This window comes from Gobio gobio (genome assembly GCF_949357685.1).
Source record: "Gobio gobio genome assembly, chromosome: 24".
In the NCBI taxonomy this organism is placed as follows: domain Eukaryota; kingdom Metazoa; phylum Chordata; class Actinopteri; order Cypriniformes; family Gobionidae; genus Gobio; species Gobio gobio.
Window position 1 is genome coordinate 29,787,451 of NC_137120.1, and position 17,658 is coordinate 29,805,108.

Genomic DNA, 17,658 nt, shown 5'->3' on the forward strand with positions numbered 1-17,658 from the left:
ATAGAAAAAAAGAGACCACTAAAAGTTCAGCAAAACAACCCAACCTTATGGTGGGTTTTGCAAGGTATTAATGAGTCTCTTGAATGCAGTCTCAAAAATTTGATTGCGTGTTCGAAGCCATTGTAAATTGCCAATAGTAGGTGCAAACGTGACCTCACTATAAATTCAATTTTGTGCCAAGTTGTAACATCATTTTGCATTGTGCCTAACGTTCATGCACATCTTCAAGTCATCAAGGGACAAAAGAAGACCACCAAAAGTTCTGAAAGCAACTCAACCTTAGGACTGGTATTGCAAAAGGTTTTCTATCAAATACTGTCTCGAAAAGATTATTATATGTTTGAAGCCATTGTAAATTGCCAATATACATATACCCTGGGAATTTACAACAGCTCCGAACATGCATGCAAATGTGACCTTAAATCAATTAGATTGTGTGGTCATTTGCCATTCATGTTGTCATTCAAGTTGCTGCATCGTTTTGCATTGTGCCTAACCTTCTTAGAGATCTTCTGGGCTACTTCACAAAATGGGGTCGTAAAAATGAAGTATGCAACATAGGCCCTGTTTACACCTGGTATTAAGATGCTTTTTGGTGGATAATATCATAAGTAGACGAGGGAGACACATTTCTGTTTACACCTGGTGCTTTAATCCAGGGGCGCCGCTAGCAATTTTGGGCCCTATGAAAGAAAATGATGTTGGGCCCTCTACCACACCAACCTAGCTATCCAAAATCTTTGTCTGCAATTTAATAATACTGACCAATTAAGCTCCGCTCGCTCAACCCAGAATGCCCCAATTGGCTGATGAAACATTGATTAAAATTAAGATACAATTTATCCAAAACAAAACTTAATGAAGTGGTCAATGAATCATGTCTGATCAACACGTCCTATCTCATGCTGTTCACTTTTCATAATCGACATAGATAGACAGATCGACAACATAGACATAAAAAACCCACATTATAATATTTAAACATAAATATAAAAATAAATACCTTAATGGCTGCAACAATTATAGCACGTCATGTCGGAGTGGGATATGAGTGAACGTAGTTTTACCGGTGAGTGTGAGCGGTTCATGAGTGGAGCGTTTTTGCTGGATTTTGCCGGAAATGTGCCATAATTTTTTTATATTTGTAAAGGCCTTTGCACACTGAGTCCGAAAATTTTCGCACGTCAAAAAATAAATTCGACCTCACGTTATAACGTCAATTACGCTTGCACACTGCCTCCGAAACTTTCGTCCGTCAAAAAAAAAAAATCGTAACAGGTTCGATTTTCTGCGTTTTTTGCATCCGTTTTTCCCATCTACAGTGCTACAGTGATGCCCAACCTAAAACTGCTGGCAATGGTGGTGAATGAATCGCCAGTGCTCAGATACCTAAATATACAAATATTATTGTATCAAAAATACTACAAATATTATTATATCACAACTATAATTATAGCACACCAAGTCCCTGTAAACCGTGTGTGTGTGTGTGTGTGTGTGTGTGTGTGTGTGCGCGCGCGGATCCCTTTAGACATAGGCTGTCAGTCTCTGTTCAGGATAAATTGATTCACGGAAATTTGTGGTCTTCTTTTTAATATATGGCTCCAGTATCGCTAGCAAAGCATCAAACTGAGTCACTGACATTCTATAGTAAACTTTGAATCGGCCTGGATAATCCCGCAGTCCTTGATAAGAGGAACTCTCCTTCCTCTCTACGCGATCGCAGAAGTGGATGGACCCAATATTTCCTATTTTTCATTTTTTAAGAGAGAGGACAAAAAAAATCATCCTCACTACTTGAAGACGGCATTTTGTGTTGTTTTGCGTTTTTTTCCGTAACGTGTTCATTAATACACATCGGACTCAGTGTGCAAGGTCTCTGTGCGTAAATGTATGGTTTTTTTTCAGATCTTTCGATCTAATGGATAAAATAAGCTTGCACCATTTACATATGAACACGTTCAGAGATTATGGAAAAACATACGGAGCACATCAGCTTACGTTTCTGCTCTGACAGACACAAAACCACGCCGAATGCTGTGAGTGCGTGTTAGAAATAAGGAATGGTGAGAAATGTGCTTCAAAACAAACTTGGGATTTCAGCCGACAAAGTATAAATCCCGTCTGGCTAGCGTGCTTCCCGTAATAGGTACGCATTAGGTCAGTCGGCGGAGAGTAGGCGGTCTTTTGTGGCTGTTCGAACGCATTGCTTTCATAGTGTAAACACTCATGTGATCTAATTTGGTCAAATGCGTTTTCAACTACATCTGGAAGTGGTCAAAAGTGGACAAGCTCAAACCGTTTTAGACCTGTATTTAGCGTCATCCACTTGTGATCCGATCGCCAAAAGTGCTTCTTAATACCAGGTGTAAACGGGGGCATATAGGTCAGCAATTTGAAGGGGGACAGGAGTGCAGATAACTGGTGCGCAGGTGTGCATGCGTGGTAAAAAATAAACAATGTGCAGCAGAAAACGTGGAGAGAAGTGCAGAATCCAGTCATAAAAACGGAATTTACTGTATAATGCTGCGTTCACACCAAACGCGAATAGAGCGTCAGGAGCGAGTGATTTCAATGTTAAGTCAATGGAAAGGCGTGTTGACGCTCGCCTGAAGGTCCTTCGCGATGGACGCGATTCCGTCTCATTCGCGTGAATGACGCAAATTGGACGCAAATTGAGCGTCTTGCGCAATACACGCATTACGCGCGAGTGGTGCTTTTTGTGCATTCACGCGTTTAAAGCGAATTCGCATCTGACGCCCGAGTTGAAAAATTTTAACTTTGCCGTCAATTCGCGCCGCGTTAACCAATCAGGAACCTGCTTGCTGCTGTCACGTGGTGAAGTGACGTGATGAGAAACCCTGCATAATTAAAAAATACTACTATTATGTCACCAAATGAGGTTTTAAGACTTTTTCAGGTGAGAATGTAGTTGTTTAAAGCTCAAATCTGTGGTTTATTTGTAAAGAGAGCACCTATTTTTTTTTAAATAATCTCCGCGATCACCGGGCACTCAGCGCTCATTAACCCCGGCGAGAGCAGTCTTTCCTCGGCTAGTCCTTCTAACGTTTGCCGCTGGCTCTGATGTCCTGTAGTGGTTCGTCTTGTGTGGAGCTAACGGCCGATTTTTGCTCTCATGAATCTATAATTTGTTGTCTGCCAAATAGTTTTGACTGAGGGCAAAGAGAAGTTTCATAACTTTATTTTTTTAAGGATATTTAAATATACATGCAGTGAAGATAATATAGGAGTTGCCTGGACCACATTTGTGTGGCTATTCATGTTTAATATATATTTTTAATGAAAATGAAAAGAGGGAGAGTAGTGTTTTACGACATATTTCTTCTGGAGTGCCTTGTACATGCGTCTATTTCGCTTCAAACGTTCAATTTATACATGCGTCCAATACGCTGTGGACACGCGAATGGATTCAAAATGTTCAAGCGTCCAACTAGACACGGAAGACGCGATTTTGACACTTTATTCGCGTTTGGTGTGAACGCAGCATAACGCAGAATTTCATGGAATTTGTCAAATTTTTTATGAATAAATACGAATCCTGAATGTTCTGCGTGTCTCTGTGTGAATGAATGGAGTTTCATTTCCCACACACACACACACACACACACACACACACACACACACTGAAGCACGCTCACTGTGTTTTCAGCCTCTGCCTGCCTCACCTATGAGGACATGAATGCATGAACTTCATATCCAGAGCCGCTCTGAGAGTCACTTCATGAGCATTTTACCGTTTCATTTGAGAAAAAAACAAGTGAAGTTTTAGTTACTAATTTCGGGAGGAGCACGTCCAGATAATTAAACCTATCTAAACAATGGAGCACGCCAGATAATGTAACCTAATCAAACCCAAGTGGAGCACCCTCAGATAATTAAACCTAATTAAACACATGTGGACCATATCAAGCCAATCGATTTAATCAACGATAAGAGGTGTGTGTATATATACAGCATATTTACCTTCTTTCGTTGACCGTTTTTATTTTTAGCATCCCTCCACCACCCCATCTCCTCACTTTGATTTAATAAACTCATTAGACGTCAACACAATCCATAATAAAATACAGTCTAGTTCTAGACTATCTTCATCATGGGGGGGATACTCGGGGTTCGGGCCAAATTCCGAGCCCGGAGCCCTCCCCCGGACAGCACGCCAAATACGCATGATCTTTACTCCATTTAATTTGATGTACGTGTGAACTCGTGAATTGTCATATCATAAACACACTCAAACTCAAAGGTCTTCACGGCAAGCCGTCAAAACAAAAGCTTGGTTTAACTTTATATTACATTTACTTGTCTAAGATGACAACAGAGACTTGACCAACCTTAACTCCTGTTAGAAACTGAAGCCTCCGCGCCACGATCACCCCCAGGTGGTCAGTCCCAGTATAGGTCATAACCCCCGCCCCTCCGTGCATTCTAATGGATGCGAGACAAACTAAACAATCAAATTACACTTCATATAATTTTTTCCCAAAGATGGTTTCTGTCATTTTAGGCAGTTTTCATTTTAAGTGTTCGTTTTTTAAATAAGGTTGATTTAAGTTAGTTATTTGATGCTATAAAAAGGGGGGGTGGGGGGGGGGTGACAACATGATTGACAGCTGAGCGCTTCTCTGAGTGAAGTAGTCACTGAGGCACCAACTGACTTTTTTCTGGATTTTCGGGAGGAGATTGGAGCTTTAGCTTAAATTTTTTTTACATTTTCATAACTGTTTATTTCACACCGACATTATCAATTGTTCTGCGAGAGTGTGGGCGGGCTTTTGATATCGTGGCTATACTTCCTGCTCTCTATCGAGCAGGCTCTCTACCCGCGCAGGTCCCGAGGTCACTACTGCGCAGACTCCCAAATTTATATTCCGGACCTCCAGAGGCTTCACTTTTCTTTAGCGGAAGCTAATGAATTCGCGTCGTCCATATTTTTATATGGACTTGACCCAAAGCCAGCTGTTGACTTGTAGATGAAAACAACAAATCGCAGGCTTAACCAGGGATAAAGAAGCAGGCCTACATCATCATCTACCATGTTTGAGAGAGAAAAAAAGATATTGAGGAGAGCGGTCAGGAGGAAAGTGATGATGACAGCTTGTAGGATAAGTGTGCCGTAAAGTGTGAGTTCTAAGCAGCATCTGCAGATGTTCCCTTGAGAACCAGACCAAAAAAATGTTGTGCACCCATGGATACTGTATTGTTGCTGCTTGGTGTAAAGTGTCAGTAGACGGGGACCACCCAAATTTCTACAAAGCAACCTAAACCTGGTTTTGCAAAGCATCAAAAACTCTCTTGAGCCCTTGCTCTAAATTCCAATTGGATGACCCATGTTGGAAGCCGCTGTAAAAGTTTTTGTCTGAATTGTTAGGTCATTGAAAATGCTCAAAGATCCGGAGAACTGCCCGAGACATTGCAGTGTTAAATCTATCTGTCTTGGACTTTTTCTCGTTTGGCCTGAAATTGGGAACCCTTTGCACCTCGACACTCTGAGAATGATGATTTTCAGTTCCCATCATTCAGTATCATCATTCGGTGTCTTTATGAAACCTGAATGACCAAAATGACAACCGAAACCTTTAGCTCCACTTCGTCATCCATCAGTCCCACCGAAATAATTACAGTGGCTGCCTGAGACCCAAATCGAGGGGTCGAATCTAATAACCTCCATTAACTCTTCAGACATCTCAGATGGCAAGTGCAGCGTAATGAGGTTAGGTCTCCTTCGTAACAGATAATGCTCGGTCTCAAGGCATATTGCGCTCATACGCCAGGCTGCTTTTTAAGGCCCTGGCCGTTTTTCTGGAGAAATGGCATTCTTTGAAGGTGTCCACAGGCAAACCCGGGTGGATATTATCAGCATCTCTCAGCTGAACCGTGATGCCTGCCAGGGTCTTCAGTGCGGTCGACTGGCAGGCTGTCGCTCTGAGCAGTAGGGTTTTTCTTTCCTCTTGTTTTGGCACGGAGGCCGGGGCAGATGCCACACTCATCCCTCGGGGTTTTGTGTGTGTATGTGTGGATGTATGTTTGTGTGTTTGGGATGAAACCTGTGGCTGTAGTGTCGTAAGGCAGAGAAGGCAAGTGTTAAATAGCCCATCTATGGCGGCAATAGCGAGGTCTTCACAACAGATGGAAAGAAAAGCCGACGGTGTAGCAAAGCTCCGTGGAGAAGATGTAGGGAACGTTTTACACTCAGGATTGGATTAAAGTAGATAAATTTGTGTGGAAACTGTAGCGTTTTCCTCTCTTCATCTCCGAAACTGAAACTCACAATGCTGCACTTTAACAGTCTAGAGGTTTGCTGTGGCAGTTCTGATTTTGACTCATAATTTTTAATCTTGGTGTGTCGTTTCTTAAAAAAAAAACATGATTGTATTCGTAGGTGTTGGTACGGAAAGTGTGGTTCTACCACACATACATTTGTTGTCATTCAAATTGATACATTCGATATCAACATGGATAGACGGTTTATCATTGTTTTTTTTAACTTTGGATATGTAGGGGAGAGCGGGGCACAACCTAACGCTTTTTGACTTTCTCAGTTTGTGTAAATCCACTTGGGGTTCAGAGTATTTATTTTTTCCCACACGAATTGCACACATTTCTAGTACAATTATGTGGTGTTGTTTCATTAATACAGTTTATACTTTTTTCTTGATTTACCCCGAAAGAATGGAAGTTAAATGTGACAACGTGCCCCATAGATTGTAACATGTGAGGGGCACAATGTAACATGTCCAAATGACAGCTTAAAGGTCCCATGGCATGGCATTTTTCTATTATTTTATAATGTTTCCTGAGGTGTACTTAAATTGTTAGTATGATTTTTACATCATAAAATGTCATAATTTAGAAATAAAAGGCATTTTTGCTATAATGCTGTTTGCCCTGTGGCTGAATGCCCTGTTTCAAGGGGTGTGTCTGCTGTGAGACTTCAGTTAAAACGCCCACTGTTGTGATTGGCTGACATCTTTGCATTTGAAATGAGTGGAGGGGGCGTGGTTTAACGAGGTCTACCAGGCACGAGCTGCTACCAGAGAGACGGATGGACCTGAGTTCATTTCACATCAGTTCTGTCTGTACGTCTCAGTTCAGTGAACTGTTGTAGTTACTAGAATATACTTCAGGTTATTAGTTTATTTCTAGTCGGAGGGGCTGTCACTCATGTCAGAAAGTTAGTAACTTTAGTAAATTATGGATCAGCGCTGACTCGAGACGCGAACCGTGTAGAACGATTCAGTCCGATTTGGTGAACTGATTCGGTTCACTAAAAAGAACTGGTTCAAAAGAATGATTCGTTCGCGGACCGGACATCACGGAGACGGAGCGATTGCTAACAAAGTTATTTATAGTAACTACTGAGTCGTGAGAGCGCTGTCTGTCAGCGCGAGTTTATTGTGTTTGTATCTGAGAGTTCTGAATAAACACGAGTCCCAGTCACGCCGAGTCCGTCTTCATCATTATTCTACCAACTTTGTAACACATGCAATGTACCATTACAGCGAGATGAACGAGTTAGTAAGTGTTGATTATAGCATTATTTTTAGATATGTTCCAATCATATGAAAAGCGTCAGTGATGTGCATTGAGTAACTTACACAGCGCAAACAAAGACACAACAGCAGTAATCGAATGTAATCCAGTTTATTGTGGGGAAAGCTGGCTAGCCTAGCCGGATACCCTCACGCTTATCCCCCTTCTGCTTAATCTCGCGCCGCGTTTGGTGCCTCCGCTGTGGGCCAGATGCAGTACTGGGGGTCGGGGATGTTGAAGGCCGACCGGTCAGTGCAGCCCGAGCCTCGGCGTGCGTGAGGTTTATCTCTAAAGATCTGACTTTGCTGACGTTGAGCAGAAACTCACGACTGTATGTAGAACAGATAGACGCGACGAGGACATACAAAAATACTGACTCACAAGATAGTAAACACGAAAACACTGTTCTGTCAGGAGAGAGAGAAGCCGCAGTGTGTGCACGAATAATAAATAATTAGCTACACATAAGAAATCACTGATCACAGATCAGAAGTGAACTGAAAAAAATACTTCTGTTTTCATTTGTACATCCAAACACTGAGAAACTGCCAGCATTCACTCATTCACAACCCATGATCTCTCGAGCGTTTGCATGGGCGTGCCAGATTCTCTGGGCGGAGGAAAGGGAGGTAACCGTTCCTGTGTGGACGTCATAACAGGAGACTTCAGGATTGGCTAGTCTGGCCTGTCATTTTCTCAAAGGCAGAGAAAGACAGCCAGAACTTGGTTTTACACCGATCAACATTTCTATCCACTTGGGGACAATATTCAGGCTAGGGGAACTCATATTAATGTTGAAATACCTCATAAAATGAAAATTTCATGCCATGGGACCTTTAAAATGTTACCTGATATAATCAAAAAAATATCCAAGACAAACTAAAATATTACAAACTAACATACATTTAGGCATTTTTAAGTTTGACAACAAACACATCGCTAAATACAGCTATACAGCATAGTTAAAAACATAATTATAATTCATAATTTCTGAACATTAACTCTCAGTCATTATTCACCCTTTTCTCATGGTTTTTCAAAAGAATTCATAAAAGTATAGAATATAATAGTGTAGTTCTAATAGGGGCTCATTGTAACGCAGTGTTACAACACACCCCATCTGCGCAACTGGTATTTAAATTGTGGCTTGTGTCTTCTGCTGGTTAAAGAACGATCTTAACTGTTAAATAACAGATATAAGATTAAAATAATATCGGATTTGTCTTATTTTAAATAAACACAAAAAACAGAGATGAAAACCAAACTTAAGTAAGAAATTTACTCTTGCTATGGTTAAATAAATGTTCAGTAATATCTTCGAGATTTTTTAATTTTGGTGCAATTTTTTCTCTAAATAATGTTGATATGGCAACTAGTAAATACACTAAGTTTCGTCATTCTGGCATGTGTGGAAAGGGTTAAAACATGCGTGTTACAACTAACCCCGCGTTAGGTTGTGCCCCGTGCTCCCCTACATACAATATGTGTGTTTCACCTTTTTAGTGAGCTTTATTGATAGGCTACTTAAATTCAGCCATGCATGTGCAAATTACTTTACTTTGATTGATTAACCCCACCTGAATTTCATTTATAAATAAATTTGCCATTTCTTTCTTAGGCTGGCTACACACATTTTGAGCCCAATTTGCACCCCATAGGGCCAAATGTTCAAAAAATGTAATCTAGATCAGAATGATCTGGATTGGGAAATCCCATGTTTTGCTATCCAGGATCAGATAATCCATCTTACTTTTGTGCTGGTTTTTCAAAGCAAAATTGGATTGGATCACCCTAGTCCAGATACACACTCTTTCAGATTACCAAATCTGGATTACTAGTGCTCTACAGAGCCCCTAAACTAAATGGTGATGGCAAAAAATATGTGATGAGGAAAAATGCTTTCGCATAGCATTCACCCAAGAAACTGAGTTCGCTCGCAACAAACTTTTGACTGGTTAATCTCTTATTGTGCCAATGTAGTTTACAAGCAGAGATTAAAAAAAAAAAAACTTTAAATTAAATAGAATATTTACAGCTGTTTTGGGATTATTTTATGGGTTGTTTTACTTTTATTGTAGGCTACCGAAAAGCTTAATAGGTAGCCCAATAATGTCTACTTCTAATTTATTACTTTAACAATTAAACTAATCAAGAACAAAAATAAAAAAATGTGTGTATTACATTTTTTAGCAGTTTTATTACATTTTTGTTGGCATCAGTATATTCCTGATTTCTTTGGATCAAAGGAATCCCAATCTTACTAAAAAAAGTTTTGAACAGCACAAACTGAGGATTTGATCCAGATCAAAACCAAGATTGGAATTTGTGAACTAATCTGATTTCAGAATTCTTTTTTTCTTTTGAACAACCCAAGATTTGATCCAATCCGATACAAATCCAATCAACATACTTCTGGCCCCAAGTGATCGGGGGTGTGGGCCGATATGATACTTGTTGCAAACGACTTTTTGTCCAAAAATCCTCAATTGTGTGGTGTCATTGCGATTATTTTACTGCTTCTGATCGTGTCGGAGCCCACACAATCCCAAATCGTACATATCAAACATGTTTACAACTCTTGATCGGGCTGCCTCTGACGTGATACCCGCGTTAGCCAATGAGAGTGAGCGAGCTTCACCAACCGGATGTTACGTGCTTCTACAGCCTCGAAAGTGGCGTATTGAGAAAGAAGATCACCCATATTCTTTTTTGTCTCCTTTGTTTTTCTGTCCACAAAACAAAACTCACGTCAGGAGAACCAGCTGATGTAGTCGATCGTCCACCATTTGTTTTTCTTCTCAAGTCACGTTTGATCTCATGAGTCTCCGTGAGATCTCGTCTCAGTGTGAAAATGTGGTCTCGCGGTCCGGACGAATCTTCTAGTATGTGCATTCAGAGGATTATTATGCTCGAAATCTGAATCTGCCCTCATGTCTCTGGTCTCCCGCAGTTTTAAAATCTTAAGATTTGAAAATCGTCTCGTGTTTCTCAGGCCTTTGTGCATCTTTAGAGGATTAATAAATAAATAGTTTTATCCCTAAAGTTGTACATACTGTACGTAAACGTTTGTTTTATATACAGTCAGTATGTTGATATTGTTGGTGTGTATCCAAAATGTAGAAAAATGCATAAAAATACCTACAAATATAAACAAGATCCCCCGTTTTATGCATTCATAGTTTTAATTCTCTTTCACACCGTTTCTGTGGAAAGAACTGAAATATGACACTGCTATTTATACAGTAGTTACAGATATATAGATATTTCTCAAAGGGAAGATACATATAGCACGAAGCCTATGCTGCAGCTCAAGATAATGCAATTCATGCATGCATTACCACTGCAGATACTACACACACGCACACACATACGAGCGCGCTTGAACTGATTAAACATTAATATTCATAAATATGTGGACTAGTTTTTAAAGGTGATAATCACACATTGTAAAAAGTGTAAAATTATTATTGTGCATTCAACAAAAGTCTATAAATGAAGCAAGAAATATTTTTTGAAGCCTCACGCGGGCAAGGCTGTTTTACATCCTTGCATCAGAGTTAAGGCTAAAATTAGACCTAAATCATCATGCATTAACGGTTCTCTGAATCCTCTTTGCTCTCTACAATTTATGCTAAGCATTGCAAAATGTCAGTCTAAATTTAGGAGTGGAACAAAGATAAGATTTTGCTCATTTGTGATGAGGCGAATGCTTTGCCGCTGATCTTCTTTATTCTGAATTCTGTTTGTTGATTTGTTGCCCCCTCCAAACACACAACACACACACACACACACACACACACACACACACACACACACACACACACACACACACACACACACACACACACACACACACACACCTGCAGCAGGATATTGTGTCACATAACTGACAAGCCCTTATTGAGTGAATAAAAATGAAAGCAAGACGGCCATTCCGAGTACGACTGTGATGCTGATTTGAGATTAATGGTAAAATATCTCCTTAATAAATTTGCACAAGCCTGTTCCTTGACATGATACATGACAATCAACTGGAAATGATGCTAGCTATCCTCAGGCAGCCATTTTAAATGGGGCTTAAATGTGGCACAGCTAGAGAAACGTCACAGTCAACAGCTTTTTCACAGCTTGCATATCAAAATAATATTTACTCATTAACAAAATCATCTACTGTTGCTACAATTAAATGCTGTCTTTTACAGAAAATTATCTTTTAGTATCCGAAGAGTTTCAAATTATCCTTGATAAATCATATTACAACAGGCCAGAGTCCAAAGGCAAGTAAGTAGATTTTGGTAGTAAATAAAATAGCATTATTAGCACCTGCAATATTGAATTGTACTTGTGTCTTTTTGGGATCTTTTTTAAATGTATTTTTCCCCATAGGGACTGTCTGATGACATGCATCTATATGATGTATGATGCAATCACTTGCACTGGCTCTAATATGCAAGAGAAAAAATGGCAAAATAATCAAAATATAATCGCATCTAACATCAAAGCCTGTATATATATATTAGTGCTGTCAAATTGATTAATCTAATCTAAACATAAAAGTCTGGGTGTGTGTGTATATTTTAGTACTGTTAAATTGATTCATCACGATTAATCGCATCCAAACATAAGTGTGTGTGTGTGTGTGTGTGTGTGTGTGTGTGTGTGTGTGTGTGTGTGTGTGTGTGTGTGTGTGTGTGTGTGTGTGTGTGCGTGCGTGCGTGCGTGCATGTGTGTTTGCGTGCGTGCGTGTGTGTTTGTGTGCTGTAAAATCGATTAATCACGATTAATCACAACCTAACATAAAAGCCTATGTGTTTGTATATGTTAGTGCTGTCAAATCGATTAATCGCATCTAACATATAAGTCTGTGGGCCCTATTTTAACGATCTGAAACGCAAGTGTCAAAGCGCGAAGCGCAAGTAACTTTGTGGGCGGGTCTCGGCGCTGTTGCTATTTTCCCGGCGGGATAAATGGCTCTTGCGCCCGGCGTAAATCTAAAATGGGTTGGTCTGAAGTAGCTTCATTATTCATAGGTGTGGTTTGGGCGTAACGTGAATAAACCAATCCGAGCGTCATCCAACATTCCCTTTAAAAGCAGGTGCGCAAGTTCCATTATGGATTGCTATTATTATGGCGTATTTACCAGGCGCACGCCAGGAGCGGTTCACAGCCGAGGAGACTGATGTTCTTGTAAGAGCAGTGAAAGACAGAGAAGTGAAGTTGTAATGTTGTACATTATGGTAAAGGTGATTTCACAGTCTTTTTTTTCTTCAGTCTTTCAGTTTTTTCAGTTTTTCAGTCGATTTTTTTTCCTGGTTCTTGACGGACAAACCAATTTGTCAGATGTCCTTATATACATATATGTCTTGCCACTATTGGGCAAACAGGTCTTATCCTTAATTATTACAATTAGCCTGAATCATTTGTAAGCTAGATTTATGCCTATTTTTTCACATCTTCGTGGCACACCACAATGATTTCTGTCATCTCATGTGTTAATATTTTTTTAGTGTAACAATTTATGATTTGCAAAAATAACTGTTGCATCTGTGTAGGTTACATGAGCAAAGTGTATGCGCGTTGTGCACGCTATACATTATGGTCAAGCATGCGCCCTTAAAATAGCATAATGAACAACGCGTAACGCGCCACTGACTTTAGACTAGGTTTTTTCTGGTCAGTGGCGCAAATGTTTAATGGAACAGCAAAATAGCACCAGGGATTGTTTGCGCCGGAACACGCCTCCTTTTTTGCGCTGAACCGCCCAGGGAGCGCAAGTTCATTCACTAGTGTAGCGACGTGCTTCTGTGGAGGGAAAAGCGCGCTTTGCGCGGGTGCAAAATAGGAATGACACATGCGTCGGTGTACAAAGTCAATTGCGCTGGGTGCAAGATAGGGCCCTGTGTGTGTGTGTATAGATTAGTGCTGTCAAAACAATTAATCGCATCTAACATATACGTCTGCGTGTGTGTGTGTGTGTGTGTGTGTGTATTAGTGCTGTCAAAACAATTAATCGCATCTAACATATACGTCTGCGTGTGTGTATATATTAGTGCTGTCAAATCGAATAATCGTGATTAATCACATCTAACATAAAAGTCTGTGTGTGTTCGATGCGAGTCATGTTCGATGCGATTGATTGATTCTTTTGGCTAGCGTTAACATTATGTGAGCATGCTCTTACTCATGCAAATGCTTTTAAACCATTCAAGCACGACAAGACAAAAGTGCACTCTTGACACACACAACGTACAGAAAGACAAAAAGTACCCCATGCCCACGGTTAAACATACCGCTATATCTTTAATGTTGTGGGCCTATTTTTTTGCTGGAGGTCCTGGACATCTTGTTCAGATACATGGTATCATGGATTCTAGTAAATACTAACAGATAAAAAACCTGACACTTCTAATAGAAATCTTATAATGGGCCGTGGCTGGATCTTCCATCAGAACACTGATCCAAAACAAACATCGAAATCAACACAAAAATGTGTCACTGAGCACAAACGGAAGCTTCTGCCTTGACCGTCCCAGTTTCCTTATCTGAACCCTATAGAAAATGAGTGGGGTGAACTGAAGAGAAGCACCAACAGAGCTGGGAATCTGGAGAGATTCTGTATGAAGGAATGGTCTCTGATCTCTTGTCAGGTGTTCTCCAAACTCATCAGGCATTTTTAAATAAAAGATCAAAATGATCAACATTACAGATTTATTTTTACAGCCATATTTGATCATATTTACCAGGGCTGCCAATAATTCTGACCACAACTGTATTCGTGACCCATGCTGGCAAAAGGAGTCGCAATACGCACAGTATAATTTCACGCTACAGGCAAAACAAGTGAAAAATGTAGATTTTGAGGTTTTTGTCTAGCGATCCCAATGCTCCAAATAGCAATTAAACATTTAAAAGTATCTTTATTTGTACGTTTTCAGAGAGGAGTACCTTTCCCTTAGCCTGACGTTGTCATACTCAATTCTAGTCAGAATATGAGTCTGATACTGCTCCGTTGGGCTGTGATTATGGGGCGTGTTTCAACCGAACCAGGAAAGACCTCAATTGGATAGACCTACAACCAATCAGAGCAACGGAGCGACGCATAACTAATTATAGTTGTCAAATGTCAACAGAACTCAGCTGCACACAGTATTCGGCTGTTTTTCCATGTCCGCGGGTTGAAGCGACCCCAATTATGTGATATTTAGACCCAGGAACCCAGGCAACCCGAGCCAAAAAAAACACATATTTTACCCCCCAAACGCCTTTTTGCTATTGGGCTTGTTTTGAGTAGCAATTGGGCGGGTTTTGTTGTGAAAACTTGGCAACCCTGTGTACGTGTTAACGCTGTTTGCCAGTGTTGTAAAAAAGAATTTAAGGATACACAGAGTTTACTTACCAACACGATCATCATTTCTGAGAGAAATAGTAAAGGTGAATGCATATACAAACAAGTTTAGGATTAGAACAAATTCAACCCAAGCGCTCTTTGGTGACGTGAATGATTACATTACTGTTTATCATCTGTCCATCATCGTCTTAAGCCCGCCCTGACAATTTGATTGGTCCAAACAGCTTCTGTTCGGGCACAGTTGCTCCCCAACAGATCGAGTCCAGACCGAACTGCCGACCTCAAATGTTGTGGGCGGGGCTAAGTTCGGCTGGCATCCAGGCTACCTTTCCCTTGTCCATGAAAACGATCTCACTCGCGCTGACTGACAGATCCGACGCGTGCGCACAAAGACGCCTCAGACAGCGCGCGATCCCGATATACACAGAATTACAGTATTTCAAAATATCTGTTTTGCCAAGTATTCACGCAAACATTATCTCTTATGTCTTATGTGAACATCTAATGTGTAACATTATATTAGATCCGTGTGGTACAGTAAATCTTAATATGTAGGTTTTCTGCTTGATTAATGTTAATCAAACAACTGTGGTATCATGGGAAAAAAAGTTTAATGTATTTTCCAATAGATATTTGGTGTTGACTTGGTGTCAAATCTGGTGTTATTACCAGGGATTTTAAAGTATGGTTGCTTGCTATGTGATTTTGTTTTGAAATCTTCAGAAAACTTTAACTCTATTTTTCTCAAAATGGACTTTGCTGACTCTATCGACTTCAAACAGGTGTAGCTCAGTCATTTTTTTGTCTTATTGCTACAAATCATACATCATGAAGGTTTTTTAATATTGAAAATAACAATTTTTTTACAATTGTGACTCATTTTGCCAGCACGGGTCACACACACATATACACTGAAAAAAGTACATGGCCAAAAAGAATGCCTGGTAAATTTTCTCTATTCATTAGCAGGCGTGACAGAGCGTTAATTTTCAACTCGGCTCGCTAACTCTCCAGTATGGGATCTGTTTAATTGGTTGTATACTGTTGCAATGTTAAAGAGGCTTAAATCTTGAAAGGAAATGCAAAGCTAAGTTCTGGTAAACATCTCCATAACAGGAATGCTTTTGACACCAGATGCTACAGCGGCTACTCAGAGCTAACCAACCAAAATGAGAAACACGTAATTCTGAGAGTGAAAAAAAAAACGCTGATGATCGTTCTGCCAGTAGCAGGTGCGGCTCGATTCAAATGCCTGTCAAAGCTAATATACGCTAATCAGCTGTTGGATTTGCCTTTTTTGGCTGTCACACGTAATGAAAGACAAGAATATGTCATCAGACACTTTTTTTTCTCCTCTTGTAGAACTATCAAAGCATGAAAGTGGTGGGCCATTCAGATGAGGGCGAGAGAGGGGGCGTCACAAAAATCAGAAAACAACTGCACAACCCACGTGGTGGATCATGACAGCAGTCAAGTGAATAACTCAAGAAGGGGAAGCTTTGCAGAATATTGATTTAATGCTGCATTCATGCAGGGAGGATGTTCACCCGCATTACGCACGCTCTAATATTCCCAACATACCTTGGGCCTTTGGTTTTCCAAGCCACTCGGAGAGAAAGAGGCCGGAATATTCCTCTCGCATGAGCATTTCAGAGCTGAATCGAGCCGGCTATGCTGGAACGCCAGTGATTAGCACTCGTTTTGTGAGGTGTAACAAAATGGCTTTATGAAGCATCCCATAGAATTCTTGGTCAAAACTGTGTGTTATGACAGTTGGTATTTTCACCCAATTAAAATGTCTCAGTAAGTGAAGGTTAAATGTGAATAGAAGCAGATAGACAAACAAATGGATTGTATAAAGAATTTCAGTCTTAAGAAGAAAAAAAAAACAATAACACCGGATATTGTTAAAGTCCCCTTTAAAGCGAGATATTATAGCATTCTGATGCATGGTGTCCCCTTTGTTTGACAAAAAGCCATTTTTTAACCATTCAGGATGTGATGTTACAACAAAACCACCATGAGGAGATTTACTTTTGAACCTTTCTGATAATTTTATACATCAACGTCCTATTTATATGTCGTTTTGATGGTATAAATTCAACATTTCTGATGAAAGTGAATATATATATTAGTGCTGGTGGAAAATTAATCATGATTAATCGCATCCAAAATAAAAGTTTGTGTTTATATTTTACATAATATTTGTGTGTGTACTGTGTATGTATGTATATAAATACACACACATACATGTATATATTTAAAAAATATTTGCATGTATATAGGCCTACTGTATATATAATTTTCAAATATATATATATATATATATATATATACCCGTAAGACCTCCGTTCATCTTCAGAACACAAATGAAGATATTTTAGTGTAAAGCTGATGGCTCTGAAAGGCCTCCATTGTTACAATGCACTTTACACTCTCAAGACCCTTAAAAGGAACTAAAGACGTCGTTACAAAGTCCATCTCACTACAGTGGTTCTACAATAACTTTATGAATCGGCGAGAATAGTTTTTGTGCGCAAAAAAACCCTAAATAACGACTTTTATAGTGATGATTTCAAAACAAGGCATCATGAAGCTTCGAAGCGTTATGAATCAGTGAGTCGATTCAGCGGTTTGAATCGCCAAATTTCAGCAGTTTGGCGGTTTGACACGCGATCCGAATCATGATTTGACTCACTGATTCATAACTCTACGAAGCTTCATGATGCCGTGTTTTGAAATCGTCATCACTATATAAG